A 16,183-nucleotide genomic window follows, 5' to 3' on the forward strand; every position below is an offset into this window, starting at 1 on the left:
AATTGTCATCCCAGAGTCTGCAGCAGCTGATAAACCTTAAAACATCAGAGATTTGGATAAAACATGTCCGGATCATGTCTCTCCAAAACTCCCTTTGAGGCTCAGCTGCCCTACAAGGTCAAATTGTCAAGCCAAAAGGACTTGAATACTTTTTGATGCAGAAAACACCTGGGTCAATCACACCATCCATGTAGAGCCAGAGCTTGGCCAGAGCTCAAACTCTAATTGGAGGATATGTTTGAACACATTATAAAACAAAAGTCTTAGAAATAACAGTTATAAGTAAAAAACCTTATTATTAAAAATTTATCAAACTATTAAATAATTGAACCTGTTTAAAATCTCTTTCAAGACAAAAATTCTCTAAATATAACAAACTCTTTCTTCAGAAATCTGAAAATTTGAAGTCTGAAATCTTGAACTAAAATTTGGATAATGAATTTTTAAAGGAAGATGAATTGCAGCTGCATAAAAGATTGGATAAAGAAAACACATGAGTAGTTAAAAAATCAAAAACACAGGATCCTGAAAAAACATTTTGTAATCAATCACCTAAAGAGACAATAAAACATATGAAAACTGACTGTAAATACTATAACAACACCTTAATACCTTAATACCTTAATAATAATTCTTATCACAAAAATCAGACAACTCACATTTTATGATTAACTTATTAATAAGAAATGTTTAAAATAGTTTAAGCAAATCCTTTTAAAGCACTCATATAACATTAGTAACAATCACTACTTATCATTACTTACAAAAACTTAACAATCACTATTTATCGTATTATCTATAAAACTTAAAAATCACTATTACTTATATTATTATCTATAAAAACCCAAAGACAGAGATTACAAACTCAATACTAAAATTCCATCAGGTGACATTTTCTCAACTCTTTGTTTGCAGAGACATTTTTGGTAATTAAATCATTACTAACATTTCTATCTTTATATAGTGATTTTCATCCATATCATATTTGAAATAACATTGATTCACATAATGTTCATCCTTCTTGTTATCTTGGAAAACACTCGGTCCTGCTGTACTTTTTCATTACATCTCTGACTCTTGTAAGAAATTGGGAAGATGCTGTTGAAATTTTTGCTGTAGTGTTGCGATCCCGCCACCGGTGGCGCTGCTGCTCTCGGCGTTGTCGCTGCCATGGCAACCAGGACTGTGCCGCCATCTCCGCCGCCATGGCTGGGCGCTGCGGGGAGATGAGGGGCGGCGCCGCCTCGCTCCCGTCCTTGTTGTGTCACCTTGTGGATGGGAGAAGAGACACCCCCGCCACGGCCGCGCCCCGCCTGCTCCGGCTCCAGCGCGGCTGAGCCCCAGGAACGCCCCTCTCCCCCCTTGCGCTGCTGCTCGGCAGCAAGGAGCCTTCCGTCTCTCGGCTGATGTTCGCTCCGCCCCGGGCTCGCCTCCGGCTCGGTGCTGGCCGGCCCCGCTCTGCCTGGCCCCGCGCCCGCTCCGTTCTACCTGATCCCCGTTCACACAAAGTGAATTTGGGATCCCAGTCCCGTTGCCATAAAGCAATTTGGATCTCAATTTCCAGCACCTCAATGCTACTAGTGTCTATGGGAGGTACAGGCATTTCAGAAGCAGAGATGGGAATGGGAAAATTTGTGAGAACCGGAGGGTTTGGCTCACTGGAGAGAAGCGAGGGTTTACATTCCTTATTTTTCTCCAGAGCCGTTCGTATCACTTCCACCGCCCTCTTTTCTGCCTGACACATTAACAATTCGTTATCAACCACTCTCCAAAGTTTACTCATTTTCTTGCCCGGTTTATCCTCATCTAACACTAATTCCCACAACTTATCCCTATATCTTCTCCATTCTGAAAGTTCATGAACACTATGGGGGTTAAAGAAAAAGCCGTAAGACTCAGCATGATGCAATAGCGAAGGGAGATCCTTATCTAAGTCAATCCCCCTAATCTGCCTTTTTCTAAGAGAAGCACTAAATAAATCATATGCTGCTTGCCTTTCCATGATTACGTCGGTACCGTTGCTGGCTCCTTCAGGCTTCGGCAGCACGTATCGGCTGAGCCCGCTTCTACGGTCACTCAGGGCGCGGAGCAGAGCGTTTCGCCTCTTCTCTTTATTTTCGCCGTCCTTCCAGCTGCAGGACCCGCACTCCAACGCAGCACCTCTCTCGCCTTAGGCTCGGATCAGGTCCCTGCTTTCGGGCGCCAGTTGTTAGAGGAAAATGCCGCGGGAGACAAGACTCATGATATCATGATCATCAAGTCTCAGTTTATTGTAACAGATTACATAGTTTATATATGTTCGTTAATTAGCTCATACATATTGCAAAAGCCAAGCTCATGATTGGTTGCTATGTGACTTGTACTATTATCTTAAAAGTATCGTTATGATCGATACATGCCTGTCCGGCTGGCCTTGCAGTTAGAACAGCTTAGTACTCCTTTGTTCTTCTCTATCTATTTCTACATACCAAGCAGTTTCAATATCCTGCTTTCTGCACACCATCTACTCTTCAGGGCCATGCGAACTTTGCAGCAGTCACGTAGCCCTCCCTACTTGGATTAATTTTACAGTATCATGTCCCTTGTCGTTCAACCATTCCTCTGTCAGGCTCTCTTCAAGGGAGGACTTTATTTACAAGCGAACGAAAGTGGCCAGCCCAGAGAGGGATCATGCATCAAGGTTGTCCGAGAAACACCCGGACGATAAATACACGATAAATATCCGAGACCGAGATAGTCAGAGCCATCAAGGAGGTACATCTCAAATCCGAATTCCGGGACTGCAAACACAGGTGTTCATCACTCTCCGGACACGTATTGTTCAACTTGCCACAGAGAAAAGAACTCCACATGAATACATGCACTTTGAAAAGGAAGAAAGGGGACTCTGGCTCAGGCAAGGAAAATCGTATAAAAATGGGTCAGACAGGACGGTCGGTGTGAAGCATAGAGGACCCTCTGCTGCAGCTGTCCAACCTGTGTCTCACCCGGTGGCAATCCCGGGCTCCACATTGACTTTTTTTTATAGTGGCTTTTTTTCATTTTTCTCAAAGTTTATATTTGGTACACTTAGAAACTTTTATTAAATTAAAAATTAATAACTTGGAGCCTTGCATTTCTAAGATGTTTATCACATTCGGTTTCTCATGATAAGCCTATCTACTTCTGCTAATTCTGAGATAGGGAAAATGAACTGTCATGATTCCCGCTGGCACTAAAGGATTGTGACACGGGCTGACTTTGTGATGCCAGAGTCTTCTGTGCCATCACAGCGCAACTGTATGACATCCCAGAGTGATGGAGCAGCACTGGCTCTGTGACATCACAAGGGGGATTTGTGAGATCTCAGGGTGGGCTGTGACATCCCAGGAGGCAGTGTGACATCTCAGGGGCTCTGTGACCTTACTGGGGAGGTCACTTCAAGCCAGCTCCCACTCACAGTTCCTCCCAGAGAAGTCCAAAGCTGCTCGTGCCTGGTGGCATCCCGTGTCCCTCTGGGTCCCCCTGCCCCTGGCGCTGCAGCCTCCCGCTGAGGATGTTCGAGGAGATCAAGCCCAGAGCCTGACACGGGGACAGGGGCTCAGGGCCGTCACAGTTGGAACAGGGAGACAGGGACCCCCTAGCAGCATCCCTGTGCCCCCAGGGCCAGAGCTTGGCCAGGGCTCCTTCACCCTCTTATGAAGGAGGGCTTGAGAGCACTTTAAAAATCCCCAGCAGGGGAGTAGCATAAACCAGCTTTAATATTAAGTGACAGCACCACAGAGTTCCTTGGCAAGAGTCACTCTGCTCCTGACTGGACACTTCAGGCACACCAAGGAAACAAAGCAACAACAAAACCAAACAAAATCCAGGCAATCAAACCAAAAAGGAGTCCCGGTGTCTGTGTGTCTCTGTGTGTTTGTGTGTGTGTGTGTGTGTGGGGGTGTGTGTGTGTGTGTGTGTGTGTGTGATGAAAGGACAGTGAGGGCAAGGATAAAAGGAATACAGCCTAAAAGCTAAACAGAGCTGTGGAATAACACTTAACAATATTCAACTTCGCTTATAACTTCTATTAAGCTTCACAAATTAGCAAAAGAACAACTCTTAGCAGCATTTAACTTTGCTTACAGCTTGTGACTTTGTCGCTATAAGACACGTGAAAGCACGACGCGAGCCACCTGCTATTTTCAAGGTAAAGAGAACAGTTTATTCTCCAACTTTTATACTTTCCCAAAGGTGACATTGGATTGGAGAGTGAATGGACCACCTGTCCAAAGACATTGGACAAAGCACTAGTACATCAAGTTTGTCCAGCCCCATAAAAGATTGTAAACAATATGTTGTTGACAGAAATTGTGTGGGAAGGTTCTCCAACAGAATGGAAACTCAGAAGGCTTTAGAAAATCTTAAGAATCAGGGTGACATGACTTAACCTTACTTGCAGGCCTGACTGGCTCAGCTATCCAAGGCAATCAAAGCCCTCAGAGAGCAGCATTTCTGCCACATTTCCCTGAGCACAGGCACTCCTGTGTGCACACAGACACAAAGAGTCACTACAAGGCACCTGTGAGAAATTCCCCTGAGCAAAGGGAAATGTTCCCTGTGGAGGCTTTGGCATCTCCCTAGGGGATGAAGGGTTGAGCCTGTAGCAGACAGTGTCTGTGATGAGCTCCAGAGGAGCTGAGCCCAGGGGCTGCTGGCCAAGGCCCTGGCCCAGTGAGCATTTCTCAGCTGGCAGGGCGGCCTGAGAAGGGGAAAGGGGAATGCACCAGACCAGGAACCATGGAACCAAGGGACCATTGTTACACTGTGGGGCCATGTGAGAAGAAGTGACCATTGGGACACTGTGGGGCCTTGTGAGACCAAGGGACCATTGGGACACTGTGGGACCATGTGAGATCAAGGGACCATTGGGATACTGTGAGTCCTCATGGATTCATGGACACCACTGTGACATTGCTGGGCCTCATGGAAGCAAGGGGACCCTAGTGATGCCGTGTGCCTCAGTGGAATGTAGGCATCATTGTGACACTGTGAGGCCCCATCCAGCCAAGGCTCCATTGGGACACTGCGAGACCCCACGGAAACAAAGCTCCAGGGTAACACAGAGAGGCTGCCTGTAATCAGTGCTCCATTGTGACCCTGTGGAGCCAAAGGAGAGCGTTGTGACACTGCAAAGCCCCATGGTCCATTGGTCCAAAGGTCCATTGTGACATTGCAGGACTCATGGAACAGAGGAGTCACATGACACTGTGGGGCCTGTGGAACCATGGAGAACATTGTGACACTGCAAGGCCTCAAGGAATCATTAGGACTGTTATATGTCTATAGGATAATTCGTGCAAATAAAATTGTCGTCTCTTTTATAGTTATGTGCGGTTAAATTATACTCTTATAAGAAGTTTTTAAATCGCACAAGCCAGCAACAGCGACTGCAACACCATGTCAAAGCCACCTGGACGAGAGAGGGAGGACTTTATTTACAAGCGAACGAAAGTGGCCAGCCCAGAGAGGGATCATGCATCAAGGTTGTCCGAGAAACACCCGGACGATAAATACACGATAAATATCCGAGACCGAGATAGTCAGAGCCATCAGGGAGGTACATCTCAAATCCGAATTCCGGGACTGCAAACACAGGTGTTCATCACTCTCCGGACACGTATTGTTCAACTTGCCACAGAGAAAAGAACTCCACATGAATACATGCACTTTGAAAAGGAAGAAAGGGGACTCTGGCTCAGGCAAGGAAAATCGTATAAAAATGGGTCAGACAGGACGGTCGGTGTGAAGCATAGAGGACCCTCTGCTGCAGCTGTCCAACCTGTGTCTCACCCGGTGGCAATCCCGGGCTCCACATTGACCTTTTTTTATAGTGGCTTTTTTAAATTTTTCTCAAAGTTTATATTTGGTACACTTAATAACTTTTATTAAATTAAAAATTAATAACTTGGAGCCTTGCATTTCTAACATGTTTATCACATTCGGTTTCTCATGATAAGCCTATCTACTTCTGCTAATTCTGAGACGGGGAAAATGAACTGTCAAGATTCCCGCTTGCACTAAAGGATTGTGACACGGGCTGACTTTGTGATGCCAGAGTCTTCTGTGCCATCACAGCGCAACTGTATGACATCCCAGAGTGCTAGAGCAGCACTGGCTCTGTGACATCACAAGGGGGATTTGTGAGATCTCAGGGTGGGCTGTGACATCCCAGGAGGCAGTGTGACATCTCAGGGGCTCTGTGACCTTACTGGGGAGGTCACTTCAAGCCAGCTCCCACTCACAGTTCCTCCCAGAGAAGTCCAAAGCTGCTCGTGCCTGGTGGCATCCCGTGTCCCTCTGGGTCCCCCTGCCCCTGGCGCTGCAGCCTCCCGCTGAGGATGTTCGAGGAGATCAAGCCCAGAGCCTGACACGGGGACAGGGGCTCAGGGCCGTCACAGTTGGAACAGGGAGACAGGGACCCCCTAGCAGCATCCCTGTGCCCCCAGGGCCAGAGCTTGGCCAGGGCTCCTTCACCCTCTTATGAAGGAGGGCTTGAGAGCACTTTAAAAATCCCCAGCAGGGGAGTAGCATAAAACAGCTTTAAGATTAAGTGACAGCACCACAGAGTTCCTTGGCAAGAGTCACTCTGCTCCTGACTGGACACTTCAGGCACACCAAGGAAACAAAGCAACAACAAAACCAAACAAAATCCAGGCAATCAAACCAAAAAGGAGTCCCGGTGTCTGTGTGTCTCTGTGTGTTTGTGTGTGTGTGTGGGGGGGGGTGTGTGTGTGTGTGTGTGTGTGTGTGTGATGAAAGGACAGTGAGGGCAAGGATAAAAGGAATACAGCCTAAAAGCTAAACAGAGCTGTGGAATAACACTTAACAATATTCAACTTCGCTTATAACTTCTATTAAGCTTCACAAATTAGCAAAAGAACAACTCTTAGCAGCATTTAACTTTGCTTACAGCTTGTGACTTTGTCGCTATAAGACACGTGAAAGCACGACGCGAGCCACCTGCTATTTTCAAGGTAAAGAGAAAAGTTTATTCTCCAACTTTTATACTTTCCCAAAGGTGACATTGGATTGGAGAGTGAATGGACCACCTGTCCAAAGACATTGGACAAAGCACTAGTACATCAAGTTTGTCCAGCCCCATAAAAGATTGTAAACAATATGTTGTTGACAGAAATTGTGTGGGAAGGTTCTCCAACAGAATGGAAACTCAGAAGGCTTTAGAAAATCTTAAGAATCAGGGTGACATGACTTAACCTTACTTGCAGGCCTGACTGGCTCAGCTATCCAAGGCAATCAAAGCCCTCAGAGAGCAGCATTTCTGCCACATTTCCCTGAGCACAGGCACTCCTGTGTGCACACAGACACAAAGAGTCACTACAAGGCACCTGTGAGAAATTCCCCTGAGCAAAGGGAAATGTTCCCTGTGGAGGCTTTGGCATCTCCCCAGGGGATGAAGGGTTGAGCCTGGAGCAGACAGTGTCTGTGATGAGCTCCAGAGGAGCTGAGCCCAGGGGCTGCTGGCCAAGGCCCTGGCCCAGTGAGCATTTCTCAGCTGGCAGGGCGGCCTGAGAAGGGGAAAGGGGAATGCACCAGACCAGGAACCATGGAACCAAGGGACCATTGTTACACTGTGGGGCCATGTGAGAAGAAGTGACCATTGGGACACTGTGGGGCCTTGTGAGACCAAGGGACCATTGGGACACTGTGGGACCATGTGAGATCAAGGGACCATTGGGATACTGTGAGTCCTCATGGATTCATGGACACCACTGTGACATTGCTGGGCCTCATGGAAGCAAGGGGACCCTAGTGATGCCGTGTGCCTCAGTGGAATGTAGGCATCATTGTGACACTGTGAGGCCCCATCCAGCCAAGGCTCCATTGGGACACTGCGAGACCCCACGGAAACAAAGCTCCAGGGTAACACAGAGAGGCTGCCTGTAATCAGTGCTCCATTGTGACCCTGTGGAGCCAAAGGAGAGCGTTGTGACACTGCAAAGCCCCATGGTCCATTGGTCCAAAGGTCCATTGTGACATTGCAGGACTCATGGAACAGAGGAGTCACATGACACTGTGGGGCCTGTGGAACCATGGAGAACATTGTGACACTGCAAGGCCTCAAGGAATCATTAGGACTGTTATATGTCTATAGGATAATTCGTGCAAATAAAATTGTCGTCTCTTTTATAGTTATGTGCGGTTAAATTATACTCTTATAAGAAGTTTTTAAATCGCACAAGCCAGCAACAGCGACTGCAACACCATGTCAAAGCCACCTGGACGAGAGAGGGAGGACTTTATTTACAAGCGAACGAAAGTGGCCAGCCCAGAGAGGGATCATGCATCAAGGTTGTCCGAGAAACACCCGGACGATAAATACACGATAAATATCCGAGACCGAGATAGTCAGAGCCATCAGGGAGGTACATCTCAAATCCGAATTCCGGGACTGCAAACACAGGTGTTCATCACTCTCCGGACACGTATTGTTCAACTTGCCACAGAGAAAAGAACTCCACATGAATACATGCACTTTGAAAAGGAAGAAAGGGGACTCTGGCTCAGGCAAGGAAAATCGTATAAAAATGGGTCAGACAGGACGGTCGGTGTGAAGCATAGAGGACCCTCTGCTGCAGCTGTCCAACCTGTGTCTCACCCGGTGGCAATCCCGGGCTCCACATTGACCTTTTTTTATAGTGGCTTTTTTAAATTTTTCTCAAAGTTTATATTTGGTACACTTAATAACTTTTATTAAATTAAAAATTAATAACTTGGAGCCTTGCATTTCTAACATGTTTATCACATTCGGTTTCTCATGATAAGCCTATCTACTTCTGCTAATTCTGAGACGGGGAAAATGAACTGTCAAGATTCCCGCTTGCACTAAAGGATTGTGACACGGGCTGACTTTGTGATGCCAGAGTCTTCTGTGCCATCACAGCGCAACTGTATGACATCCCAGAGTGCTAGAGCAGCACTGGCTCTGTGACATCACAAGGGGGATTTGTGAGATCTCAGGGTGGGCTGTGACATCCCAGGAGGCAGTGTGACATCTCAGGGGCTCTGTGACCTTACTGGGGAGGTCACTTCAAGCCAGCTCCCACTCACAGTTCCTCCCAGAGAAGTCCAAAGCTGCTCGTGCCTGGTGGCATCCCGTGTCCCTCTGGGTCCCCCTGCCCCTGGCGCTGCAGCCTCCCGCTGAGGATGTTCGAGGAGATCAAGCCCAGAGCCTGACACGGGGACAGGGGCTCAGGGCCGTCACAGTTGGAACAGGGAGACAGGGACCCCCTAGCAGCATCCCTGTGCCCCCAGGGCCAGAGCTTGGCCAGGGCTCCTTCACCCTCTTATGAAGGAGGGCTTGAGAGCACTTTAAAAATCCCCAGCAGGGGAGTAGCATAAAACAGCTTTAAGATTAAGTGACAGCACCACAGAGTTCCTTGGCAAGAGTCACTCTGCTCCTGACTGGACACTTCAGGCACACCAAGGAAACAAAGCAACAACAAAACCAAACAAAATCCAGGCAATCAAACCAAAAAGGAGTCCCGGTGTCTGTGTGTCTCTGTGTGTTTGTGTGTGTGTGTGGGGGGGGGTGTGTGTGTGTGTGTGTGTGTGTGTGTGATGAAAGGACAGTGAGGGCAAGGATAAAAGGAATACAGCCTAAAAGCTAAACAGAGCTGTGGAATAACACTTAACAATATTCAACTTCGCTTATAACTTCTATTAAGCTTCACAAATTAGCAAAAGAACAACTCTTAGCAGCATTTAACTTTGCTTACAGCTTGTGACTTTGTCGCTATAAGACACGTGAAAGCACGACGCGAGCCACCTGCTATTTTCAAGGTAAAGAGAAAAGTTTATTCTCCAACTTTTATACTTTCCCAAAGGTGACATTGGATTGGAGAGTGAATGGACCACCTGTCCAAAGACATTGGACAAAGCACTAGTACATCAAGTTTGTCCAGCCCCATAAAAGATTGTAAACAATATGTTGTTGACAGAAATTGTGTGGGAAGGTTCTCCAACAGAATGGAAACTCAGAAGGCTTTAGAAAATCTTAAGAATCAGGGTGACATGACTTAACCTTACTTGCAGGCCTGACTGGCTCAGCTATCCAAGGCAATCAAAGCCCTCAGAGAGCAGCATTTCTGCCACATTTCCCTGAGCACAGGCACTCCTGTGTGCACACAGACACAAAGAGTCACTACAAGGCACCTGTGAGAAATTCCCCTGAGCAAAGGGAAATGTTCCCTGTGGAGGCTTTGGCATCTCCCCAGGGGATGAAGGGTTGAGCCTGGAGCAGACAGTGTCTGTGATGAGCTCCAGAGGAGCTGAGCCCAGGGGCTGCTGGCCAAGGCCCTGGCCCAGTGAGCATTTCTCAGCTGGCAGGGCGGCCTGAGAAGGGGAAAGGGGAATGCACCAGACCAGGAACCATGGAACCAAGGGACCATTGTTACACTGTGGGGCCATGTGAGAAGAAGTGACCATTGGGACACTGTGGGGCCTTGTGAGACCAAGGGACCATTGGGACACTGTGGGACCATGTGAGATCAAGGGACCATTGGGATACTGTGAGTCCTCATGGATTCATGGACACCACTGTGACATTGCTGGGCCTCATGGAAGCAAGGGGACCCTAGTGACGCCGTGTGCCTCAGTGGAATGTAGGCATCATTGTGACACTGTGAGGCCCCATCCAGCCAAGGCTCCATTGGGACACTGCGAGACCCCACGGAAACAAAGCTCCAGGGTAACACAGAGAGGCTGCCTGTAATCAGTGCTCCATTGTGACACTGTGGAGCCAAAGGAGAGCGTTGTGACACTGCAAAGCCCCATGGTCCATTGGTCCAAAGGTCCATTGTGACATTGCAGGACTCATGGAACAGAGGAGTCACATGACACTGTGGGGCCTGTGGAACCATGGAGAACATTGTGACACTGCAAGGCCTCAAGGAATCATTAGGACTGTTATATGTCTATAGGATAATTCGTGCAAATAAAATTGTCGTCTATTTTATAGTCATGTGCTGTTAAATTATACTCTTATAAGAAGTTTTTAAATCGCACAAGCCAGCAACAGCGACTGCAACACCATGTCAAAGCCACCTGGACGAGAGAGGGAGGACTTTATTTACAAGCGAACGAAAGTGGCCAGCCCAGAGAGGGATCATGCATCAAGGTTGTCCGAGAAACACCCGGACGATAAATACACGATAAATATCCGAGACCGAGATAGTCAGAGCCATCAGGGAGGTACATCTCAAATCCGAATTCCGGGACTGCAAACACAGGTGTTCATCACTCTCCGGACACGAATTGTTCAACTTGCCACAGAGAAAAGAACTCCACATGAATACATGCACTTTGAAAAGGAAGAAAGGGGACTCTGGCTCAGGCAAGGAAAATCGTATAAAAATGGGTCAGACAGGACGGTCGGTGTGAAGCATAGAGGACCCTCTGCTGCAGCTGTCCAACCTGTGTCTCACCCGGTGGCAATCCCGGGCTCCACATTGACCTTTTTTTATAGAGGCTTTTTTTCATTTATCTCAAAGTTTATATTTGGTACACTTAATAACTTTTATTAAATTAAAAATTAATAACTTGGAGCCTTGCATTTCTAACATGTTTATCACATTCGGTTTCTCATGATAAGCCTATCTACTTCTGCTAATTCTGAGATGGGGAAAATGAACTGTCATGATTCCCGCTTGCACTAAAGGATTGTGACACGGGCTGACTTTGTGATGCCAGAGTCTTCTGTGCCATCACAGCGCAACTGTATGACATCCCAGAGTGATAGAGCAGCACTGGCTCTGTGACATCACAAGAGGGATTTGTGAGATCTCAGGGTGGGCTGTGACATCCCAGGAGGCAGTGTGACATCTCAGGGGCTCTGTGACCTTACTGGGGAGGTCACTTCAAGCCAGCTCCCACTCACAGTTCCTCCCAGAGAAGTCCAAAGCTGCTCGTGCCCGGTGGCATCCCGTGTCCCTCTGGGTCCCCCTGCCCCTGGCGCTGCAGCCTCCCGCTGAGGATGTTCGAGGAGATCAAGCCCAGAGCCTGACACGGGGACAGGGGCTCAGGGCCGTCACAGTTGGAACAGGGAGACAGGGACCCCCTAGCAGCATCCCTGTGCCCCCAGGGCCAGAGCTTGGCCAGGGCTCCTTCACCCTCTTATGAAGGAGGGCTTGAGAGCACTTTAAAAATCCCCAGCAGGGGAGTAGCATAAAACAGCTTTAAGATTAAGTGACAGCACCACAGAGTTCCTTGGCAAGAGTCACTCTGCTCCTGACTGGACACTTCAGGCACACCAAGGAAACAAAGCAACAACAAAACCAAACAAAATCCAGGCAATCAAACCAAAAAGGAGTCCCGGTGTCTGTGTGTCTCTGTGTGTTTGTGTGTGTGTGTGTGTGTGGGGGTGTGTGTGTGTGTGTGTGTGTGTGTGATGAAAGGACAGTGAGGGCAAGGATAAAAGGAATACAGCCTAAAAGCTAAACAGAGCTGTGGAATAACACTTAACAATATTCAACTTCGCTTAGAACTTCTATTAAGCTTCACAAATTAGCAAAAGAACAACTCTTAGCAGCATTTAACTTTGCTTACAGCTTGTGACTTTGTCGCTATAAGACACGTGAAAGCACGACGCGAGCCACCTGCTATTTTCAAGGTAAAGAGAAAAGTTTATTCTCCAACTTTTATACTTTCCCAAAGGTGACATTGGATTGGAGAGTGAATGGACCACCTGTCCAAAGACATTGGACAAAGCACTAGTACATCAAGTTTGTCCAGCCCCATAAAAGATTGTAAACAATATGTTGTTGACAGAAATTGTGTGGGAAGGTTCTCCAACAGAATGGAAACTCAGAAGGCTTTAGAAAATCTTAAGAATCAGGGTGACATGACTTAACCTTACTTCCAGGCCTGACTGGCTCAGCTATCCAAGGCAATCAAAGCCCTCAGAGAGCAGCATTTCTGCCACATTTCCCTGAGCACAGGCACTCCTGTGTGCACACAGACACAAAGAGTCACTACAAGGCACCTGCGAGAAATTCCCCTGAGCAAAGGGAAATGTTCCCTGTGGAGGCTTTGGCATCTCCCCAGGGGATGAAGGGTTGAGCCTGGAGCAGACAGTGTCTGTGATGAGCTCCAGAGGAGCTGAGCCCAGGGGCTGCTGGCCAAGGCCCTGGCCCAGTGAGCATTTCTCAGCTGGCAGGGCGGCCTGAGAAGGGGAAAGGGGAATGCACCAGACCAGGAACCATGGAACCAAGGGACCATTGTTACACTGTGGGGCCATGTGAGAAGAAGTGACCATTGGGACACTGTGGGGCCTTGTGAGACCAAGGGACCATTGGGACACTGTGGGACCATGTGAGATCAAGGGACCATTGGGATACTGTGAGTCCTCATGGATTCATGGACACCACTGTGACATTGCTGGGCCTCATGGAAGCAAGGGGACCCTAGTGACGCCGTGTGCCTCAGTGGAATGTAGGCATCATTGTGACACTGTGAGGCCCCATCCAGCCAAGGCTCCATTGGGACACTGCGAGACCCCACGGAAACAAAGCTCCAGGGTAACACAGAGAGGCTGCCTGTAATCAGTGCTCCATTGTGACCCTGTGGAGCCAAAGGAGAGCGTTGTGACACTGCAAAGCCCCATGGTCCATTGGTCCAAAGGTCCATTGTGACATTGCAGGACTCATGGAACAGAGGAGTCACATGACACTGTGGGGCCTGTGGAACCATGGAGAACATTGTGACACTGCAAGGCCTCAAGGAATCATTAGGACTGTTATATGTCTATAGGATAATTCGTGCAAATAAAATTGTCGTCTATTTTATAGTCATGTGCTGTTAAATTATACTCTTATAAGAAGTTTTTAAATCGCACAAGCCAGCAACAGCGACTGCAACACCATGTCAAAGCCACCTGGATGAGAGAGGGCGGACTTTATTTACAAGCGAACGAAAGTGGCCAGCCCAGAGAGGGATCATGCATCAAGGTTGTCCGAGAAACACCCGGACGATAAATACACGATAAATATCCGAGACCGAGATAGTCAGAGCCATCAGGGAGGTACATCTCAAATCCGAATTCCGGGACTGCAAATACAGGTGTTCATCACTCTCCGGACACGTATTGTTCAACTTGCCACAGAGAAAAGAACTCCACATGAATACATGCACTTTGAAAAGGAAGAAAGGGGACTCTGGCTCAGGCAAGGAAAATCGTATAAAAATGGGTCAGACAGGACGGTCGGTGTGAAGCATAGAGGACCCTCTGCTGCAGCTGTCCAACCTGTGTCTCACCCGGTGGCAATCCCGGGCTCCACATTGACCTTTTTTTATAGAGGCTTTTTTTCATTTTTCTCAAAGTTTATATTTGGTACACTTAATAACTTTTATTAAATTAAAAATTAATAACTTGGAGCCTTGCATTTCTAAGATGTTTATCACATTCGGTTTCTCATGATAAGCCTATCTACTTCTGCTAATTCTGAGATGGGGAAAATGAACTGTCATGATTCCCGCTTGCACTAAAGGATTGTGACACGGGCTGACTTTGTGATGCCAGAGTCTTCTGTGCCATCACAGCGCAACTGTATGACATCCCAGAGTGATGGAGCAGCACTGGCTCTGTGACATCACAAGGGGGATTTGTGAGATCTCAGGGTGGGCTGTGACATCCCAGGAGGCAGTGTGACATCTCAGGGGCTCTGTGACCTTACTGGGGAGGTCACTTCAAGCCAGCTCCCACTCACAGTTCCTCCCAGAGAAGTCCAAAGCTGCTCGTGCCCGGTGGCATCCCGTGTCCCTCTGGGTCCCCCTGCCCCTGGCGCTGCAGCCTCCCGCTGAGGATGTTCGAGGAGATCAAGCCCAGAGCCTGACACGGGGACAGGGGCTCAGGGCCGTCACAGTTGGAACAGGGAGACAGGGACCCCCTAGCAGCATCCCTGTGCCCCCAGGGCCAGAGCTTGGCCAGGGCTCCTTCACCCTCTTATGAAGGAGGGCTTGAGAGCACTTTAAAAATCCCCAGCAGGGGAGTAGCATAAAACAGCTTTAAGATTAAGTGACAGCACCACAGAGTTCCTTGGCAAGAGTCACTCTGCTCCTGACTGGACACTTCAGGCACACCAAGGAAACAAAGCAACAACAAAACCAAACAAAATCCAGGCAATCAAACCAAAAAGGAGTCAAGAACTGTCCCGGTGTCTGTGTGTCTCTGTGTGTTTGTGTGTGTGTGTGTGTGTGGGTGTGTGTGTGTGTGTGTGACGAAAGGACAGTGAGGGCAAGGATAAAAGGAATACAGCCTAAAAGCTAAACAGAGCTGTGGAATAACACTTAACAATATTCAACTTTGCTTATAACTTCTATTAAGCTTCACAAATTAGCAAAAGAACAACTCTTAGCAGCATTTAACTTTGCTTACAGCTTGTGACTTTGTCGCTATAAGACACGTGAAAGCACGACGCGAGCCACCTGCTATTTTCAAGGTAAAGAGAAAAGTTTATTCTCCGACTCCAACTTTTATACTTTCCCAAAGGTGACATTGGATTGGAGAGTGAATGGGCCACCTGTCCAAAGACATTGGACAAAGCACTAGTACATCAAGTTTGTCCAGCCCCATAAAAGATTGTAAACAATATGTTGTTGACAGAAATTGTGTGGGAAGGTTCTCCAACAGAATGGAAACTCAGAAGGCTTTAGAAAATCTTAAGAATCAGGGTGACATGACTTAACCTTACTTCCAGGCCTGACTGGCTCAGCTATCCAAGGCAATCAAAGCCCTCAGAGAGCAGCATTTCTGCCACATTTCCCTGAGCACAGGCACTCCTGTGTGCACACAGACACAAAGAGTCACTACAAGGCACCTGTGAGAAATTCCCCTGAGCAAAGGGAAATGCTCCCTGTGGAGGCTTTGGCATCTCCCCAGGGGATGAAGGGTTGAGCCTGGAGCAGACAGTGTCTGTGATGAGCTCCAGAGGAGCTGAGCCCAGGGGCTGCTGGCCAAGGCCCAGGCCCAGTGAGCATTTCTCAGCTGGCAGGGCGGCCTGAGAAGGGGAAAGGGGAATGCACCAGACCAGGAACCATGGAACCAAGGGACCATTGTTACACTGTGGGGCCATGTGAGAAGAAGTGACCACTGGGACACTGCGGGGCCTTGTGAGACCAAGGGACCATTGGGACACTGTGAGTC

The sequence above is a fragment of the Lonchura striata genome, chromosome 38, assembly GCF_046129695.1.
Source record: "Lonchura striata isolate bLonStr1 chromosome 38, bLonStr1.mat, whole genome shotgun sequence".
Lineage (NCBI taxonomy): Eukaryota > Metazoa > Chordata > Aves > Passeriformes > Estrildidae > Lonchura > Lonchura striata.